The 21,062-nt window shown below is 60.3% G+C and overlaps 1 protein-coding gene across 3 annotated transcripts in view; it reads right to left on the bottom strand.

Moving 5' to 3' along the window:
• ELFN1 (extracellular leucine rich repeat and fibronectin type III domain containing 1) overlaps positions 1-21,062 on the bottom strand; it is a 29,972-nt gene that overhangs the window by 3,765 nt on the left and 5,145 nt on the right. The window contains exon 2 of one of the 3 annotated variants that reach the window (XM_060173175.1): positions 18,563-18,746. The gene's annotated coding sequence lies outside the window, so the exon portion shown is untranslated. Of the gene's footprint in view, positions 1-12,527; positions 12,633-13,831; positions 13,896-18,562; positions 18,747-21,062 lie in introns of those variants that run through there. The other 2 variants (XM_016189067.2, XM_060173176.1) reach the window with 2 other exon arrangements.

Genomic DNA, 21,062 nt, shown 5'->3' with positions numbered 1-21,062 from the left:
CATGTACTACCGGACGGGAGGGGACAGAGATGGCCAGGTGTGAGCCCCTCCCGCCAGCAGGCTTCCCGGGATGCCAGCTTCTCCTGGGCTGCAGGCCCCAGTCTCGCCCACTATGGCCAAGGCCACCTCTGTGTGACCCCAGGATAAGTGTTCCCCAAAATGACAGCTGGTTCTGGGCCCCAGGAGGAGCACCCCACGCCCTCAGCCATGAAGGGTGAGGCCAACACACAGCCGGACATGGGGGAAACTGAGGCAGGCTCCAGAGTCCAGCCTGGTCCCAGGAGGAGGGGAGAGGCCCACTGTCCCTTCCCAGCATGCCCCTTTAATGCCTGACACACAGCCGCTACGTGGAGTAGGCCGCAGGTTGCCCGCTGCCACCTCCCTCAGGGCAGTGGGCATTCAGCTCACAGAGCCCTAGTGCCAGGGGCCAGGCCATACACGGAGCCCCGGGAGCACCCCACCCACCTACTGGCCTCCTTTTTAATAAAGCGGTTGGCCCAGGGCCCCCGACCCTGCAGCGTCCGAAGGTTTAATAATGCGGCTTTGTTTCCGCTGAATTTATTTCTATTATGATTCCACCTGCGGCCAGGGAGGCTGCCTTCCACGGGGACCGCTGTGCAGCTCCTGGTAATTTGTTTTTAGGAAGTGAATGCACCAGGAGGAGATGAGACGGGGCGGAGGGCCAGGTGATGGGTGAGCAGGGACCCCGGGTGCCCACTGGCCATTCCACCCACTTTTGCTAATGAGCTTGGCCCTTTGCTGGACGGGCTCCTGGTGCAAGGATGGGGGGGTGCCCCTGGAGTGTCCCTGTGTCCGATGCCCACTGGGGTCAGCTGGTCCCGGGCCTCCTCCCAGCTCTGTCCCTGGTGCTACAGCCACCTGGCCGGCTGGGGTGGGTTGGCAGAGGGCTGGGGACAGTGACTGGACATAGCAGGGCCAGCACCCTCAGCCACCCACCTCAGTTCCACAAACCACCCAGCCTTGCCACCTGCCTGTGGGGGCATAGGGGACAGGGAGCAGGAGAGACCACCTGGGGGACAGGGGAACGGGACAGACCCCCTCCCATGAGCCCCCAGCTGGGACATGCTAGAGTTTGGGGGAGGGGCACTGTGTGTCCACCAGCAATGTCCCATGACTGGGGACCCCATTTCCTGCGTGATCACAGCCCCCAACCCCGGCAGCGCTGTGGCGCTAACTCCTCCCACCACCCAGCCCCCAGCTGGGATGGGGAGGGGTTGCAGAGCACCCTGAGACTTGGATGTGCAAGTGAGGCCCCTCCCCCTCGAATCCCCAGCACCAATTAGCTCCCCACTTCACATCCCGCAGCCCCCCAACAATTCCAGATGGAGCAAATGGTTACATGTGAAATATGAAGCCAGTAAACAGAATTCAATACCGCCAGGTCCTGGGGGGACTGCCTCCAGGCTCAGGTACCCCACTAATTTTGAGGGGAAGGCGGGTCGGCCACACAGCAGACAGAGGACAGAAAGGACGGACAGAGAACCAGCTGGGCACACAGGGTGGCAGCACACAGACCACTGGCAGCCTCGCGTGCTGATCAGGGAAACGCAGACTAAAAAAGGGAGGTTGGGGGCCAGGCTGTGACGCACCAGGTTCAGTGCAAGAATCTGGGTTCAATCCCCTGGCTCCCCACCTGCAGGGGGAGAGCTTCACAAGGGGTGAAGCAGGGCTGCAGGTGTCTCTCCTCTTCCCTTCTCAATTTCTCTGTGGCATCCAATTAAAAAACTACTAAAAGGATTACTTAAGGTGCCAGGTGGTGGCACCTTGTCACCACGCACAAGGACCTGGGTTCAAGACCTGGGCTCTACCTTCAGGCCGGAACAGGGCTGCAGGTGTCTGTCTGTCTCCCTATCTCCCCCTCCCCTCTCAACCCTTTCCAATAATAATTAATAGTAAAATAAAAAGAGCATATTGGGAGTCAGGTGGTAGTGCAGCAGGTTAAGCACACGTGGTGCAAAGCTTAAGAACCGGCATAAGGATCCCAGTTGGAGCCCCCGGCTCCCCACCTGCAGGACAGTCGCTTCACAGGCGGTGAAGCAGGTCTGCAGGTGTCTGTCTTTCTCTCCCCCCACCCCCCGTCTGCCCCTCCTCTCTCCATTTCTCACTGTTCTAACAATGACAACATCAATAATAACTACAACAATAATAATTACAACAACAATAAAAAAACAAGGGCAACAAAAGGGAAAATAAATTAAAATGCTCAAAAAAATCTAAATAAAATAAAATAAAATAAAAAGAGCAAGGTCCCCGGGGGGGGAAAGGAAACTGGGAACTGAGGGAGGGCAGGACACTCTGCTCCGCAGAGTGTGAACAGTGGGAAAGACAGAGCCAGCACTCAGGGGGGAGGCGGCAGGACACCCAGGAGGGTGACACCCCATGGCTGGAGGCCCAGGCAGAGGAGAAAACCCAGAGGTGGAAGGTGCCAGCACGGCTACCAGGGGGACAGGCCTGGCCTGCAGCACCCCCAAACAAGTGCACCCCTCTGTGGCTCCCTCTCAGGAAGCCCTGCAGGGAGAGAGGACACTTCCCCCTGGCTGGGGCCAGCAGGGGGCTAGGGTGCAAAGGGCCTGGGCAGCAGGCGGGTGTGTCCAGGATGGAGAGGCAGGTGGGGGCGGGGCACCGTCTGCCAGCTGGGCTGCCCCTCCACCTACAGTCTGAGCCCCCACCTCCAAGGGTGTGCCATCCCACAAAGGCTCTGAGGGAGGCAGATGGCAGGGATCCCACCCCAGCAGCCTGGCGGCCGGCTGTCCACCCCTCAGGCAGGAAGGGGCGTCTGGCAGAGGTAGCTTTCCAGTCCAGAGTGCACCCCCAGGAGAGTCAGGAGCCCCCCTCCGCCCGCCCTCCAGCTAGCCTCCTGGCCCCATGACATCAGCACCGTTGCCTGGCAACACTGCCAGCTGAGCCTCATGGGGGGCCCCCCAGCCCGGTCTCGCAGCACTGGGGATCCCCATGGCAGAACTGGGGTCCAGGCGGTGGCTTCTCAGCCTCGTGGGGGAGGTGGCTTCCCTTCCTGGAGAGAGGTGTCCCCACAGCCCTGGTGACACTGCTGGGTTCAGGAGCCCCCCACCCTGCAGCACCTGTCCAAGGGACACCTGCAGCCCCTCTGGGGACCCTGCCACGTGCACCCACACCGGGCACACGCCCCAAGAGCTCTGCAGCCGGCTCTCCTCCCAGCCCCTTTGCTAGGCTTGCCCACATCTGGGGAAACTGATCCCCAGGGGCCGATTCTGGCCATGCCCAGCAGAGGCACCAGGCCGCCTCATGTGAGGCTGAGAGCAGCTCACACGGCATTCACACTGCCCCAGCCTTCCTGGGCCCAGCTGGCCACCCTCCAACGTGCCCTTTGTCCCCCACCCCTGCCTGTTGTTAAGGAAACAACATCAAAGCCCCAGGAGGGGGATATGGGCCTTGAGCCCCTCACCTCACAGACAGTGAGTGGGAAACGGGGGCGGGGGGAGGCTGTACGGGGACACGAGGATGGACGGCAGCCATGGCAAGAGGACTGTCTCTTTAGAGACTCGACCCCACATCTGATGAAGCCAACAGCAGCTGAGCAGCAAGACTGAAAGTCTAGACAGCAGGGAGCCCACAGACTGAGGTGACAGAGACACCAATGGAGGGTGAGCCCTAGAAACTCCCACACCCCAGGGGCCATGATGATTCTGCCCAAGACTCTCCTGCCTGGGGCTCTGGGGCCCCAGGTTCAATGCCCAGCAGTGCCATCAGCCAGAGCTGTGGGGGGCTGGACAAGGGTGCACGTGTCACCGTGCACAAAGCACCCAGGTTCAAGCCCCCCGTCCCCACCTACAGGAGGGAAACTTCACAAATGGGGGAACAGGGCTGCAAGTTTCTCTGTCTCTCGCCCCCTCCATCTCTCTCTGACCTTTCAAAATAAAAGACAAGGGGGGGGGGTAACCACAGGGTGTTGGGTTTGCATGGCAGGCTCAGAGTCCCAGAGACAAGCCTGGTAGCAAAAGTGTAAAAAAAAGTGTATGTGGCACAAAGCACAAGGACCAGCAGAAGGATCCAGGTTCGAACCCCGGCTCCCCACCTGCAGGGGAGTCGCTTCACAGGCAGTGAAGCAGGTCTGCTGGTGTTTATCTTTCTCTCCCCCTCTCTGTCTTCCCCTCCTCTCTCCATTTCTCTCTGTCCTATCCAACGACAACAGCATCAATAACAACAATAATAACTACAACAACAATAAAAAAGACAACAAAGGCAACAAAAGGAAAAATAAATAAATATTTTAAAAAATTTTTAAGTGTGAGGAGCCAGGGCTGAGCAGTGCGGTCCCGCCTCCTTCTCTCTCCCTTCTGTGTGTTTCATAAATAAATCAACACTCCTCTGTATCTGCAAAAGATAAAAAGACTCCATTAAAATAAGAAAGTACAATAAGGGCAACAAAAGGGAGTAAATATTAAAAAAAAATTTTTTAAATAAGGAAAGAAAATCCACTGGTAGGTGGCACAGTGGACTAAACACCAGACTCTCCAGCCCAAGGTCCTGGGTTTGAGCCTTGAGTGACAGGTACTAGGGGAGTTCCCCCCCAAGCAGGAAGGATGGCAGAAGGATGGACATGCAGCCACACACAGGCGCAGGGGGAGGAGGGAGAGGGGGCCAGCCCCAAGCAGCCACCTGAGTGGAGGGGTGTGGAGGCTTCAGGCGGGTGCGGGGACCCCAGAGCCCGGCCTGCCACAGAGCTGGCAGACAGGCGGGGAAGGTGCTAGGCAGTCGTGGCCCCAGGTCCAAGAAGCTGCAGGGGGGCACATGCAGGACGTGTCCTGGGGAGTAGGCATGGCGTGGGGGAAAGACACGGGGCTGGAGTGAGGCCCCCGCTCTGCCCGCCTAGTGCTGTGCTGCGTCTCCTGTGAGAGGCTCAGGAGCAGTTTCAGCACCCAGCAGCCGCAGATTCCCCAGGACTGGCTTGCCAAGGAGGCGGCAGCAGTGCTGTGGCCTCTCTCTTGATGGAAACAGGCTACGGTGGTCGGGCCCCAGTGACCATAAGAAACAGCTGAAAAAGCTAAGGGGCGGGGGGAGATAGCATAATGGTTTATGCAAAGAAACTCATGTCTGAGGCTCCGAAGTCCCAGGTTCAATCCCCTGCACCACCACAAGCCAGAGCTGAGCAGAGCTCTGGTTAAATTAAATAAATAAATAAATAAATAAATAAATAAATAAAAGAGCTAAGAGCAGCCCAGAGCCACCTCAGCAGGCAGGTCAACCCCACCGTGAACACACAGCCCAGGTGCCTCCAGAGGACACCACAGACCCAGGGGAAGCTCCAGAGCCTGGCAGACAACCACCAGGAGACACGATGCTGACTTGAGCGTGGACGGCTGCCTCAGGAGAGTGACAGCCTCACAAGATGTGACCAGACTGGGCCAGCCAGCTTGAGCCTGATGGCCAGACTGGATTCAAAGAAACTGATTCAAACACCAGTTGGGTTCTCACACCCTGCTGTGTGGACACAGCAGAGGACAGAGACAGGAGTGGAGAGACACAGGCAGGGGAGAGACATACAGGTTGGCAGGGGTGCGGGGGGCCTGAGTGGCCAACTGAGCGTGGCGGGGGAAGCTCAGGTCTGCAAGGGCACAAAGCCTCCCCACCCCTGCCCCCCAGGTTGGGATGCAAAGACCCGGAACTGCATCCTGCCCAACACAGAAACCTCAGCTCAGACCCCCCTGCTCTGCCCATTGACACAGAACCCCCGTCACCTTACCACCAGTGAAATGGCAGAAAACTCAGCAGACAGGAAAGAAGTGAAGCCCATAGCACAGGGCACCCAGTACCTCCTGCCTGGGGGCCCAAGCCACTGGTGGTGGGAAGGCAGGCGGGGGACTCAAACATCCCCAAACAACAGTTTAAATAGCTCCTGAGTTTAAACAAACAAAATCACTCAGCTAAGTGGAAAATCCCTTTCACTAAACACAGGGTGGCAGACTGGGAAAATGGGGGGGGGGGGGGGACAGGGCACCTGCAGGAGCAAGCTTCACAAGTGATGGAGCAGTTTGGGGTCTCTCTCTCTCCCCACACAAGGACCCAAGTTCAAGCCCCTGGTTGCCCCCACACACACACAGGGGAGAAGCTTCAGGAGTGGTGGAGCTCTCTCCCTCTCTCTCAACTTTTCTCTGTCTCTAAGAAGCAAATAAATGAAATGATTAAAAGTCGGGGGGGCAGGAAGATAGTGTGATGGTTCTGTAAAGACTCTCCTGCCTGAGGCTCCGAGGCCCCAGGTTCAATCCCCAACACTGCCATCAGCCAGATCTCAGCAGGGCTCTGGGGTGGATGTCTCCCCCCTCCCTCATTAAAATAAACAATCACAAGAGTGCAACTACCAAGGTCTGTGAAGCTGTGAAGGCTCAAAGCTCCAGCAGAAGCCCTGGTGGGGGAGCAGGCTGGGGTGAGAGGGCTCGGCTGGCAGAGTGCACGCTGCACCCCTGCACACCGGGGCAGGGCCAGGCTCGGCCTGAAGGCTCCCCACAGTGGGGTGGGGCTGTGGTCTCTGTCTCTCTCTGGCCCCAGGGAGGAAGCAGAATCAGTGTGGGCTCCCAAAATTCAGATGAAGCTTTCTGGGCACATGGCTGAGTTTCTGCCTGCAGAAACAAGAGAAAGGGAGAGAGAGGGAGAGAAAGAGGGAGGTGGCGCAATGGATAAAGCACTGGACTCAAGCATGAGGTCCTGAGTTCAGTCCCTGGCAGTATGTGTACCAGTGATGGAAGTCTGATTCTTTAGTAAATACAGAGAGAGAGACAGAGAGAGAGATGGGGACAAAGAAAGAGGCAGACTCGTGGTCCGGGAGGTGGCACAGTGGATAAGGCTTTGGACTTTCAAGCATGAAGTCCCAAGTTCAGTTCCTGGCAGCACATGTACCAGAGTGATATCTGCTTCTCTCTCTCTCTCTCTCTCTCCTGTCATTTCTCATGAATAAATAAAATCTTAAAAAAAAAAAAAAAAAAAAAAGGAAGAAAGAAAGAAAAGGCAGGCAGACTCACAGCAGAGGAAGTGTCAAAAGACAGCTCAGCAGGGAAGCACCCACCCAGGCCTGAGCCACCAGCACAGGAGGGAGCCTGGTGTGGTGGTGTCTCTCGCTCTATTTAATTTTCTCATTTTATTGGACAGGACACAGGGAAATTGAGAGAGGAAGGGGAGACAGAGAGGGAGAGAGAGAGAGACACCTGCACCTCTGCTTCACCGCTTGTGAAGTGTCCCCCACCCCGCAGGTGGGGAGCTGGGGGCTCAAACCTGGACCATAGCACTATGTGTGCTGTTAGCCGGGTGAGCCAGCACCTTCTCACAACCGTTTTTAAGGTGAGCGGTTAGGAACATTCCCACCAAGAAATGCCAAACCCAGATGTCTGTGTGGCCCTGTCTGCTAAGTACTCAGGAGGAGACTGAGCCCACAGAGTCCTTGAGGTGAGCAGGCAAACATCCCCACTGGCTCTTTGAGCAGCAGCCCCCAACCACAGCTGAGAAGCACAGCCCCAGACTCAGGCCGCACCAGAGCTGGCACAGACCTTCAAATACCCCAGAGAGCAGATCTAGCTGGGACAGCTGGAGCAGGTGGCACCCACAGCCCCGTGTCACACATCCGCGGCAGGCAGGACAGAAGCTGAACTTGTCCCGACAGACATAAACACCTGATCTGGTCAAGCAGCTACTGGAGAGAGGAGGGTCCACCCACTGGACACAGGTGCCCATGCCCGCCGAAACCACAGCCAGGCCCAGCTTGAGCCCCCGTGTCCAGCCCCCATGTGTCCAGGGTCCACATCCAGCCCCCCCATTTCCAGCCCCACGCCCAGTCCCCCAGCCCCCTATGTCCAGGCCAGCCACGTTTCCACTACATCCCCTCAGGCCAAGGCAGTGAGGACTCCACCCCCACAGGGGCGGTGAGTCCACCTTTGCAGAAGACTGGGTCCTGCATGGAGAAAGATCCGGGGATTCTCCAGCGTCCCCTGAACCAGTTAGTCATTCAACGAAACAAGATCACAGGGTGAAAAGATGGATAAACAAAACTTCCGGGGGGGGGGGGGAGGAGGCAGGCGGTGGTGCAGCGGGTTAAGCACACATGGTGCAAAGCGCAAGGACCGGTGTTAAGGATCCAGGTTCAAGCCCCTGGCTCCCCACCTGTAGGGGAGTCACTTCACAGCCGGTGAAGCAGATCTGCAGGTGTCTATCTTTCTCTCCCCCTCTCTGTCTTCCCTTCCTCTCTCCATTTCTCTCTGTCCTATGCACCAACAATGACATCAATAACCACAACAGTGTTAAACAACAAGGGCAATAAAAAGGAAAATAAAAAAAATAAAATAAAACTTCTTCAGGGGGAGTCGGGCAGTAGCACAACGGGTTAAGCGCAGGTGGCACAAAGTGCAAGGACCTGCATAAGGATCCCAGTTCGATCCCCCGGCTCCCCACCTGCAGGGGAGTCACTTCACAAGTGGTGAAGCAGGTTTGTAGGTATCTTTCTCTCCCAGTCTCTGTCTTCCCACCTTTCTCCAATTCTCTCTGTCCCATCCAACAAGGATGACATCAATAACTACAACAATAAAACAACAAGGGCAACAAAAGAGAATAAATAAATTTAAAAAAAAAAAGACTTCCTCGGGGCTGGATGGTGGTGCACCTGGTTGAGTGCACATGTTATAGTGCACAAGGTCCCAAGTTTGAGCCCCCAGTCCCCACCTGCAGGGGGAAAGTTTTGCAAGTCGTGAAGCAGGGCTGCAGGTGTCGCTGTCTCTCTCCCTCTCTATCAACCCATTCCCTCTCAATTTCTGGCTGTCTCTAATAAATAAAGATAATTTAAAATTTTTTTTAAATACCCCTTTGTGACCTGGCATCCAGCAGCCATCCCCCTCCGGCAGTGATGACGAAATCGGACAGTAATTCACCGTGTCAAGAGCCCGTTGTGAGTTCAATCCTCGGCAGCACATGTACTAGTGTGATGTCTAGTTCTTTCTCTCTCTCCTCCTATCTTTCTCATAAATAAATAAATAAATAAAATTCTTTAAAAAGGGGGGGGTCAGGTGGTAGTACAGTGGGGTAAGCATACATGGCACAAAGCGCAAGGACAGGCTTAAGGATCCCGGTTCGAGCCCCCGGCTCCCCACCTACAGGGGAGTCACTTCACAGGCGGTGAAGCAGGTCTGTAGGTGTCTGTCTTTCTCTCCCCCTCTGTCTTCCCCTCCTCTCTCCATTCCTCTCTGTCCTATCCAACAATGAATGACATCAACAACAATAATAATAACCACAACAAGGCTACAACAACGAGGGCAACAAAAGGGGAAAAAATGACCTCCAGGAACAGTGGATGCAGGAACAGTGGATGCAGGAACTGAGCCCCAGCAATAACCCTGGAGACAAAAAAAAAAAAAAAAGGCTTAATTTCAAAAGAAAAAGAAAAAGATGCGTCATAGGGGAGACAGCATGATGATTCTGCAGAGAGACTCTCCTGCCTGAGGCTCTGAGGTCCCAGGTTCAATCCTCAGCATCACCATTAGCCAGAGCTCAGCAGGGCTCTGGGCAAAATAATAATAATAGTAATAATAATAACAAGGTGTGGTCCAGGAGGTGGCGCAGTGGATAAGGCACTGGACTCTTAATCATGAGGTCCTGAGTTCAGTCCCCAGCAGCACATGTACCTGGTTCTTTCTCTCCTATCATTTCTCATGAATCAATAAAATCTTAATAATAATAAGGCTGGTGAAGCAGCACATGGAGTCTGCAGAGAGACTCTCCTGCCTGAGGCTCTGAAGTCCCAGGTTCAATCCCCAGCACCACCATCATCCAGAGTTCAGCAAGGCTCTGGGCAAAATAATAATAATAGTAGTAATAATAATAATAAGGCTGGGGAGGCAACACATGGAGTCTGCCAAGAGACTCTCCTGCCTGAGGCTGAGATACCATTAGCCTGAGCTCAGTAGGGATCTGGCTGTGTCTCTGTCTGTGTCTGTCTCTGGCACTCAAATAACGTTTCCAGTAACAGTAGCTGTAAACTTTAACAACAGCTAGAAGGTGGGAGCAAGCTGCTCACCAGGAAGATCTTCTTAAACAGGAAGAAACTCTGTGAGCAAGACCTGTGCCTGCCTGGGTGGGTGGTGGCGCCCCGGCTGACCTACACACCCAGCAAGACCCATCACATCCTGCAGATAAAGGTTCCAAAGTCGGCTGGTCCAGACATGGGTGGGGTGGGGGGCCTGAGTGATTCCCAGGAAAGAGTCCGTGTCCCCGCAGCACTGCTGGGGGAGAGGGGTAAAAAGAGGCTGGGGTCCCCGTGCTGGGGGAGGGGAGGCCACCAGGAGGGGTTGAGGTCCCTGTGTAGTGGGGCAACCACTTAACACTCTGTTAAGGGCTGGGACCCAGCTCCCCCTGCCAGACAGGGGTATTCAGAGCAGCAGCCTCTAACCGATGGGGGCAGCAAGGGGCTGGAGGATCCCCCAGCAAGGACCACATCCAGAGCCCCTTGAGGACTGGCTCATGGCACCTGGAGGACACGGCTCCACAGGGGGTGGGGGGCTCTGGCATCTGCGAGTCCCTCGGAGCCATCTCACTGCTCCTTCCCGTGTCCCCACCCAGGAGTCGTGGCTGGCTGTGCGTGGGGCAGGGGGGCAGCAGGGGCTGTTCATAGTGTGTACATGTGTGACCACATGAGATTGTGTGTGTTTGGGTGGCAGGAGGCAGCCCGACATGTGTGTGAGCACGTGTGTGGTGTGACTGCCATGAAGCGTGTGCTGTGAGAGTGTGTGGCCGTGCTCCGGGCTCACATATGACTGTGCTCCTGGCATGTGTGTGGGGGGGAGCATGCACATGTGTGTCTGTGCTGCTGTGTGTGTGTATGTGAGAGCATGTGCACACATGTGTCTGGGAGCTGCCTCCCCTGTGTGAGGCTGTGGCCTGTGCAGCCCCAGATGATATGGGGATGGGGATGCAGACAGAGAGAAGCCTGTCTCTCAGCTGGTACCCACTGTGTCCCCAGCCCAAGATCCTCGCCCCTACTGCCTCCCATATCAGAGGCCCAGCACTGGCCCTGCAGAGCCAGAGCCCAGCGAACCCGAGCTCCACACCCCTGCATCCTGCCCTCTGGGAGGCAGCCAGCACCCCAAGCATGTGCAAACACACACACACACACACACACACACACACACACACGGCTCTGAGAACGGGGATCCAGGAAAAAGAACCCTCCCATGTGCCCGCCCTGGGCAGGGCCTCTCTCTGTGTCCCCACAAACATCTGCCCCCACCCCCTGCATCCCAATGGCCAGGCCAGGCCTCCAGGGTGTTCTCACAGGAGTTAACAACCCAGCACCCTCATGATGGTGGTACCTGCCCCTGTACAGACACCCCATCACAGCCCCCCAGTCATCCCCCCGTCACAGCCCCCCAGACACCACCCTGTCACAGCTCCCCAAATACCCTTATCACAGCCCCCAGACACCCCCAAGGACTCCCTTGTCACAGCCCCCCCAATACCACACAGGCAGAAGCCCTGGGGGACAGGGCCTCAGACCTCTGAGGTAGTGACTGGCCCCCATCACCTGCCCTGCAGGGAGGAGCCTGGACAGCCACAGAGCTGAGTACTGAGCTTCCAGAAGCTTGGGGGGAGGCATACACAGGAAGCAGAGCCTGAGGGTCCAGCCCCCCATGCCAGGATAAGTCTTGGGGTGCCCTGCAGTGAACTCCTTCCCCAGACTCCCCAGCTCTGTCCTGCCAAGGGGATGGTGTGGGGGTGTTAAGGGGGGGGGGTCACCCAGCGTGCAGGGAGGGTCCTGGGTAGCTCTGCTGAAACCAGCTCTTGGCAGAGATGCAACTCCAGACCTGGGGGGGGTCCACATTCCCTCAAACCCAAACCCGAGAACTGCCCCATGGGGCCCCTCAGAGGCCCCCACTCAGAGCACAGCACCCACAGGAAGCTCTGGGGTGGGCACCCTTTGGGCAAGTCCACCCACAGGTGCTAAGGTCTGGGGCTCACTGTAGGCTGGGGGGGGGGGGAGCTGGTGCTGTGACTCAGTTTCCCCACTGTCCCACTCCAGCAGGGTCCCAGCTCCTGGGGGCCGCCCTCCTGTGTGGCCTCTCCCTGCCCAGGACGTCCTACAGCTTGAGCTCAAAGGTCCTCTAGGTCCCCTTTGAGTGAGGTGAGGAGTGTACCCCACTTCCTGACTGCTGGGGTGTCAGCATCCTCCCAGCCTGCCAGCTGCATGAGAAACCCTGGCGTGAGATCCCTGACACCCCAGGGCTTGAGTTCCCCATGTGAGTGCCAGCAAACAGGCTCAGAGACCCTCAGTCATGGCTCCAGGACCCATGGGGTCCCGTCAGCACCCCCAGATCTCCCCCAGGCCTCCAGCACCTGAGCTCTTGCTGGAGAAACCAGATGCAGGACGGAAATGAAATGGGAGGGGGGAGGGAGCTGCAGCCCCCCCCTCCCACAAAGCCAGGCACTCTGAGATTTATGTCCCTGTCACCAACTCATCACAGCCGGGCCTGCCCTGCCTGTGCCCCACTGGCACCCACCTCTAATCTCCCCTCAGTGGCCTTGCAGGAGGGAGGGGTCAGTCCACATCTAGGCTCTGGGCTCGGACCTGGGTCTCGGGAGCTGCTGACACCCCTGCAGGCCTGGAGAAGAGACACCAGGGAGCCTCTGCACCCCCTGACCGAGCCCCCATCTGAGCATCCAGCTCTCCTGTCCTGGAGAGTGACTGGAGGCATTGCTACAGGGGTTCAAATCCGGGGGGGCGGTCCCAGCTCTGAACCAGCTTCCTGGGAACACAGAGGTGGGGAGCAGCCCCTCCTGGGGGGCAGAGGTAGGAACTAGCCCCTCCGGAGGGCAGAGGAGAGGAGCAGCAGCCCCTCCCAGTCCACAAGTGCCCCCCAAACGTGGGAAAACTGCCAAGCTCCTCACAGGGTAGGGAGCAGGGAAGGGGGCGACCCCCATCACAGGGCAGGTGCCCCTCCCTCGGGGCACATGGGGTTCTCTGCTGGGACAGGGGGGTGATCTCCCCACATAGGCAGAGCTGAGCCCAGAGTTTCTGAGTCTGTTCTCAAGAGCCCCTCAGACCCAGGGCCGGAGCAGCGGAAAGATGGTCTCAGTTGGCTGGGCGGGCAGAGGGAAATGAGCTGTGCAGCCCCCAGCCCCGCCCTGCCTCTCAGGACGCAAACGGACACAGGTGTGGGGCGGGTGGGGTCTCCAGCACCTGGGCAGTGCACCCCTGGGGACAGCGGTCTTAGCCTCCGGGTACTTAGCGCCCCCATTCCACAGCTGTGCAGACCGAGGTCCGGTGCTGGCCCAAGGTCACAGCTGCCGCGGGGAGAGACACCCACCTCTGTGCGCACCCAAGGGAGACACCATGGTCCCAGCTGGGCAGGACTCACCACCCGGCAGAGACCAGACCGAAGCGGGGGGGGGGGGGGTGCTGCCAAGTTCAGCGTGAAGCCTGCCCTCCCCTTTTTTGGCTGTGGGAGAACAGTGAGGACCACCAGCCCCCAGCGGGCAGGGCAAATCGGAGGGGAGCGCAGAGGGGGAGGGGCAAGTCCGGCCCCCAAAAAGCAGACTGGGCTGCCCTCGGCACCCGTGGTCCCCCCACACACGGAGCCGGCCCCCTGTCTCCCCGCCAACTCGCCCCAACTTTGCCTGCTGTGGGGGTCGGGTGGGGGTTGAGGACCAGGGTGTCAGGGTGCAGGGCTTGGGGGACCGGGTGCTGGGCACAAGAGTTTCGGTTCGTGGAGTGTCTGGACAGAAGGGTCTGGGGGATGGGGGGTACTGGGCGTGGAGTGCCCCAGCTCAAGGGTTTTGGGGTGCCGAGTCCCCTGCAGCCTACCTGCCGCCGGGACTCTCCCGTCGCGTTTCTGCAGCTGGAACTTAGCTCAGGACTGAGATTCCTCCCGGCTCCGCCCGCCCCACCCCCCCAGGCAGGGGCGGGGACAGCTCGCCGGGCCCACGCCCCCCTTCCGCTCCCCCCAGACCAAGGAGGAAACAGCTCTCCGGGGCCCCTCCTTCTCCCCCCACCCAGACCATAGAGGGAACAGCTTGCTGGGGGCCCTTCTGCCAGCCCCAGACCAATCAAGGAGGGAACAGCTCACCCAGGCCCCTCCTGTGCCCCCCCACCAAGGAGGGAACAGCTAGCTGGGGACTCCCCTCTGCCCCCCCCAGACGAACCAAAGAGGGAACAGCTCACTGCCCCCCCAGACCAGAGGGAACAGCCAGTTGGGGTGCATGCCCACCCGCATGGACCGACAGAGTGGCAAACCCCAGTATTGCCCACCCTTCCCCTTAGGGTTCCCCCATCCTCCCAGCAGAAGTCTCCTCTCCCAGTGCCAAGTAGGGGAAACTGAGGCAGGGCCTGAGTCTGCCCTCGTGCCTGCCTCCCTCGCCGCTCCCTGTGAGGCTGAGGCCCCTGGGCACCAACCCTCCTCGGGTGCCCCCCTTCCCGCTTTCCCTCCCTCTGCTCCTTGCAGTGTCGCCTCGCAGCTGGGCAGACAACCCGGCGTGCATACGAACGAGGGAAGAGCAGAGCGAGAGTCCTCACACCCAGAGCTAGGCCTCCAGCTCACCATCAGACAGGCACCCCCCCAGGTGGGCCCCGACCCAGGACCATGGGGTCCTGCTCAGGATGCCCCAGCAAGGCCCAGGCTGTGCAGGCTGGAGGACAAGGCCAGGGCCCCGGAGCTGCAACTGAGCTAACGGTCCTGTGTCCCTCCCTCCCCCCCGTCACTCGGGTCCTCGAACCAACACACAGGGGCAGGTCATCCGTGGGAGGTCCTGGACACCTGGACACAGCCTCCTGGGCCCTTGGCTGGCTCTGTGTGTGTGTGTGTATGTGTGTGTGTGTGTGTGTGTGAGACCCAGAGGCCAGCACTTGCCAGGCACAGTCCTGTCCAGCCCCGCCCCCTCCATGCCCAGCAGAGGCCATGGGTGAGGGCTGTGAACGGGGTGGGGTACCCCCAGCAAGGCCAGCCCTAGACCAGCGTGTGACCACCCAGATGGTCAGGGCTCACAGCTGGCTGGGACAGTGCCGGAGATGGTGCCAGCAGAGTCCCTGAGCGAGCACAGGGCCAGTGAGAGGCGGAGAGAGCCTGACAGGGCTGGGGTGCGGGTGGGCAGGCCAGGGCCCTTTGGCAGTCCCCCACTGCCCTCGGGCATCTGCTAGCAGCCTCTCCACACCCCAGGGGCTGCCGTGGCGCTGGGCACTGGGTCCTGGGACTGCCCAGCCAGGAGGGGCGCAGGCAGGGTCCCCCAAGCTGGCTGGAGTCTGGGCTCTGCAGACACAGAGAAAGGACCCCCCACGGCCAGTAGAGTAGAGTTGCCGGGAGTGGCCCAGGGAGCTGCCCAGAACTGGGGGGCACCCCATCTGCCAGGTTACTAAACCCTCTGGGGTGGCACTGCACCTCTGCACCCTGGATTGCAGGGACCCCCGCCCACTGCCCTCTCCCACGGGGGCCTGGAACTGGGGGGCAGAGGGCGAGCATGACACCTCACGTGGGGGGCCGAGCCAAGCCATCAGGAAGAGGACCCTGGTGGAGACTGTGACCACAGGCCCCAAGTGGCAGTTTGGGGAAAGGAAATGTCAGGGGGCGACACCCGAGAGGGAGGGGAGGCGGTGCAGGGAGCCTGGGGAGACGACACCACCAGGTGCTGAGGGGAAAGTGGGGGGGGGGAGCGGGAGGAGGCACAGGGTCCTATTGGACGGCTTCCACCCAGGGAGCCCAGCAGCCTGGCTCCGCAGGGCCCGCCCCTGCCCCCAGCTCGGGAAAGTTTGGGGTCCCGGAGGCGCCCCCGGGCTCTGGTTCCCCAGCCCGCGCGGCCGTGCCCAGAGCAAGTTTGTCCGGCTGGGGCTCGCCGCCGCCAACTTCGGGGGTGGGGAGTGGGGGGTGCGGATGGGGGTACCCCACGGCGAGGAGCGGAGGCGGGGAGAGCTCCCAACCCAGGACCCCGCCCCCCGGCACCCCTCCCCCGCCCCCAGTCCAGTCCCTTGTCCCCGCTCCTACCTGCGGGCTGCGGGGTCGGGGGGCCGGTACCCGTCCCCGTCCCCGTCCCCGTCCCGGGGCGCCCCTGCTGCCTCGGCCTCCGTCGACCCCCCGCCCCCCCCCCCGATCCCGAGTCGGGAAGGAGCCGGGCGCGGGGCTGCGGCGCGACTGCGTCAGGCGGCGGCAGGCGGGGCGGGAGGCCGTGGAGGCCGGTGCTTTCCGAGCTCCAGCTGCGGGGCGGGGGCGGGGGCTGAGGCGGGGGGCGTCCTCCCCGAGCAGGGGGGCGGAGGGTGGACCGCTGGGCAGGGGGGCGGAGGGGGAGGGCCGGGGACGTCCTCCCCGAGCTGGGGGGTACGGGAGGGCGTGGTGCTCCCGGAGCTGGGGGGGGCGTCTCGGGGGCGGGGGGAGTCCTCCCTGAGCTGGGGGGTGCAGGGGGTGGGGGGCTGATCCAGCCCGCGCTCCGGCTGGGGCACCGCGCTGAGCCGGGGGAGGCTCATCTTCCTGAGCTCGGGGTAGGGGGCTTGAGGGTGGGGAGCTGGGGGTGGGGCCTGGGGAAGGGCCGTGGGGAGCCAGCGCGCCCCTCCGCCCGCGCCCGGAGCCTGAGAGTCGCGACCCGGTTTTGGGGGCGCATGCCACATCCCCCCACGCTGACCGAGGTAGAGCAGGGACCGCCGGGGGAGGGGGCGAGGACGTGCAGGGACGGGGGTGGTCGCCCCCATTGCTGGGGCTCCAGGAGGCGTGGGCTCCCCCCGAGGGAGAGTGCGGACCCCCCACCCCACGCCCTTCCTCAATCACCGGGGCCGCCCCCGACCCCACACCCACCCACCCAGTCCCCGCTTGGACCCGCCCCCCTGGGCGGTGCCCTCTCCGCCGGCCCAGCGGGGTGGATGTGACAGAGCGGCTCGACGCTGCCCCCGCCCGGCCACCGCGCCGCCACTGCAGGCCTCACAGCGCCTGGGGGGTCGGCTCACTGCGCGGGCCCCTTGAGACTCTGGGGGATGGACGGCGGTCCTGCGCCCCATAAGCTGCGCCCCATAAGCTGCGCCCTATAAGCTGGCTCGGCCAGCCCCACTGTTTCTGTCCCCACTACCCAGGGAGACCCCGCCTGGCCCAGGATGGTGGTGAGGGCCGGAGCACCGCCTGCCCCCCACACCTGGGTGCTCGTACCCCGCACCCCGAGGGGCAGGGCTGAGCCGCAAGTGGGTGCCCCCATGCACCAGGGCCGCAGGTCCTGAGGGGACCCCAGGAGTGACACTGGGCCACGGGTCCCTCCTGCCCCTCAGCCCTGAGTCAGTCACAGGTTGCAGAAACAGGTCCCTGTCCTGGAGGCCGCATGGGGAGGGAGGCAGGGGCGGGTCCCCCCTCTCAGGCGTCCTCTTGAGGAGCAGCCCACGCAGACCTGGCACCCAAACACTGTGAAATGCTCACCGATGGCAGGCTGGGTCCACGCCAGCCCTGGGCTCCCCTGCGGGGGGGGGGGGGGGGGCGCCACCCCAGTCAGATGCCCGCACCCAATGGAGGCACCCCCCACCAGAATACTCCCAGCTGCACAGAACTGGGTCAGTGGTGCTGAGGAGGGAGCCGCCACCCAGCTGCCACCCAGCCACCACCCAGCCAGAGCAGCTGACTGGGAGGGCGGTGGGACTGCCTTCCCTAGGGCCCCAGCAAGGAGGGGGGCTGCATCCCTCCAGGCTGCAAGAGTCAGGTCCTCAGCCCCGGGTGGCCTGGCTGGGGTGCACGGTGCAGGAGGGGCACAGAGCACAGGGCTAGGGTTCTAGTGAGAGGGGCCTGGCACCCACTTGACACAGCACCCAGAACAAGGGTGCTGACCGCCCTCCCTGCACCCTGGCTTCACAGTGGCACCCATGGGAAGCCCAGTCACTGCAGAAGCAGCCACCCTGCCCCCCCCAGCTGAGGGCCCATCTCCCCATGTGCAGACCAGAGCAAGAGATGCACTCTTCCCCCACCCCCAACAACGGTGCACAGACATCTTTGTGTGTGTTCCTGTGTCCAGCCTCATAGCTCCCAATGGACAGGCAGACTTGGGGCCAGGAGAGGGCCCCGCAAAGAGCACATGCCTCCAATCGCATGAGGCCCTGGGTTTGAACTCCAACACCCCATGGGAATGCAACAGAAGTGTGGGGGAACTCCAAGGATGAGGGCGGCTGGGGACCCCAGCCATGTGAGGAAACAGGAAGGAACCGACTTCTCTGAGGTCTCATTCACACGCCACACAATCCAGCCATTCAGAACCAGCTGGGGCGGGCAGTGTGCACAGCCCCAGGGTCCAGCCCCAGAACCTCGCAGGAGCAACTGTCCCTGCTCCCTCCCCCCAGCCTAGACACCCACTGACCTCCCCCCACACACACCTGCTCCCCGCAGCGGCCTGGCTAGAACATTCTGGCCATCAATCCAGATGGGTGTGGTCCTGGGGGCTGGCTGCCTTGACACAGCTCTGTTTGCTGGTTGTGTGGCAGGGCCTCTGCACTCGGACCTCAGGCTGTCCCACCACCCCCGCCAGCCAGCACCAGACTGAGGGCACCCCCCACCATAGACCCCCAAGGTGTAAGACCCGTGGGCCTCACCGGCTTCCATGAAGTCTTGGTCCCCCAGGAGGCCCCGTGGCGCTGGTTCATGGCTGATGGTCTCTACTGTGTCTGGGGTGGGGGGCTGCTCTCAGGCCACTGCTCATGCCAAGATGGGGTTACCAGACTCGGCTTGTGGTGGGGACTCAGGGCTGCACAGGGCTCATGTTCAAATGTCTTCATTCTAAGAGAGAGAGAGATATGGGCTAGGTGGTGGTACACCTGTCTGAGCGCTAGCATTACAATGCACAAGGACCTGGGTTCAAGCCCCCCATCCCCACTTGCAGGGAGGAAGCATCATGAGTGGTGAAGCAGGGCTGCAGGTGTCTCTCTCCCTCTCTATCTCCTCCTCCCCTCTCAACTTTTCTGTCTCTGTCCAATAATAAATAATAATAATTTTTTGGGAGGTGGGCGGTAATGCAGCGGGTTAAGAGCACATGGCGCAAAGTGCAAGAACCAGCGAAAAGATCCCGGTTCAAGCCCCCAGCTCCCTACCTGCAGGGGAGTCATTTCACAGGTGGTGAAGCAGGTCTGCAGGTGTCTATCTTTCTCTCCCCTTCTCTGTCTTCCCCTCCTCTCTCCATTTCTCTCTGTCCTATCCAACAATGATGACATCAATAACAACAATAATAACTACAACAATAAAACAAGGGCAACAAAAGGGAAAATAATTTTTTAATCTTTATTTGTTGGATAGATAGCCAGAAATCAAGAGGAAAGGGGGAGATAGAGAGCGAGAGAGACAGATACACATGCAGGCCCGCTTCACCACTTGTGAAGCTTTCCCCCTGCAGGTGGGGACTGGGGGCTTGAACCCAGGTCCTTGTGCACTGTAACATATGTGCTCAACCAAGTGTGCCACCACCTGGCCCCCAATAAATATTTTTAAAAACTAATAATAATTTTTTTTCACCAGCTCAGCTCTGGCTTATGGTGGTGCGGGGGATTGAACCTAGGACTTTGGAGCCTCAGGCATGAGAGTCTCTTTGCATAACCATTATGCTGTCTCCCACCCTTAAATAAAATTATTTAACAATTTTTTTAATTAAAGGGGGGCAGGCAGTAGCATAGCAGGTTAAGTGCACATAGTACAAAGTGCAGGGACTGGCTGAAGGATCCCAGTTCGAGCCCCCAGCTTCCCACCTGCAGGGGGGTGGCTTTACAAGCGGTGAAGCAGGTCTGCAGGTGTGTCTTTCTCTCCCCCTCTCTGGCTTCCCCTCCTCTCTCCATTTCTCTCTGTCCTATCCAACAGTGATGACAGCTGTAACAACAACAATGGAAAAGATGGCCGCCAGGAGCTATGGATTCATAGTGCCAGCACTGAGCCCCTGAGAGAGAGAGGGGCAGGCTTCAGCACTACTCCAGCACACGTGAGGCTCCAGTGTGGTGCCGCCAGAGTCCCAGGGCCTCTCATACAGCAGGGCGTAGGCTCCATGGCTGCCCCCCCACACACACACAGAGGCCTCGTTCTCTGGCTTGTGGCTACCCAGCCGTCCACCTTTCTGCACAGAAGTTTCTCTCTCCACCAGGTATCTCAGCGCCTAGTGGAGTGCTGTCTGCTTGGGACACCCCCCACTTGGCTGTGCCTGTGCTCCTGGGGGCCCCGCTGACCCCAAAAGCAGGGCTCTGTCTGGGGCCTGAACTCTGCCCTCACCCCAGGCCACCTCCCCAGACAGTGCCATGAGGGGCCAGGGGAGCCGGGTGGGGCAAACCCCAGGAAGCTGGATCCCAGCTTTGGAAAGGGTCTCCACGGAGGAAGGGGCTGGGCATAGGGCCCCTCCCCGACATCTGTCTCCAGCCTCCCCAACCCCCTGTAAGTGCACTGCCCAGATGGTGGCTGGGAGGGAGAGACAGATAAACAGACAGACAGGTGAACCAGACCTGCTGAGTCCCATGTCCTGAGCCATAGGGCTCCCCACCCTGCATGGCAGGGGTGGGGCACAGGGCCTGGGGCTCCCTGCCAAGCTCCAGCCATAATTGGAAGATAACAGAGATGTCATTTTCAGCCTCCAAGGATGCTCTCACAGGGCCCAGGACTCCTTCAAACCCAGGTGGCCCTTCTCGGAGGGCTGGGGGCTTTGCCTTGAGCCCAAGGTGCCCTGGCCCCTCCCGGGGAAGCTGGAGGGCTTTGCCTTAAGCCCAAGGTGCCCTGGCCCCTCCTGGGAGAAGCAGTCAACCGTCCTGACCAGCTCCCTATCACTTCTGCCTGGCACTCTTGCTTCCCCCCACTTATCCTGGGGAGCAGTGACAGGAACCCCTGAAACCATCAGGGCTGCCCCATGGCATGGCCAGCCACACTGCCCTTTCACAAGGGAGTGCCCACCCTCCCCCCGAGACCCCACCCTGGTACAGCTGCTGGGAGCCCGGGAGGAGTGGGCAGGGATCCGAAGAACAGGGTCTCTGAGAGGGGCCCCCTGCCTCACCTCACCACCACCTCCTCATCTCTGCCTCAGTGCTGGGAGGCCCCCAAGCCCAGGTGCAGAGTGAGTGGGTGGCCTCT

The sequence above is a fragment of the Erinaceus europaeus genome, chromosome 15, assembly GCF_950295315.1.
Source record: "Erinaceus europaeus chromosome 15, mEriEur2.1, whole genome shotgun sequence".
NCBI lineage: Eukaryota > Metazoa > Chordata > Mammalia > Eulipotyphla > Erinaceidae > Erinaceus > Erinaceus europaeus.
Note: the sequence above shows the minus strand (reverse complement) of the source record. Positions and strands in the feature narration are given on the sequence as shown.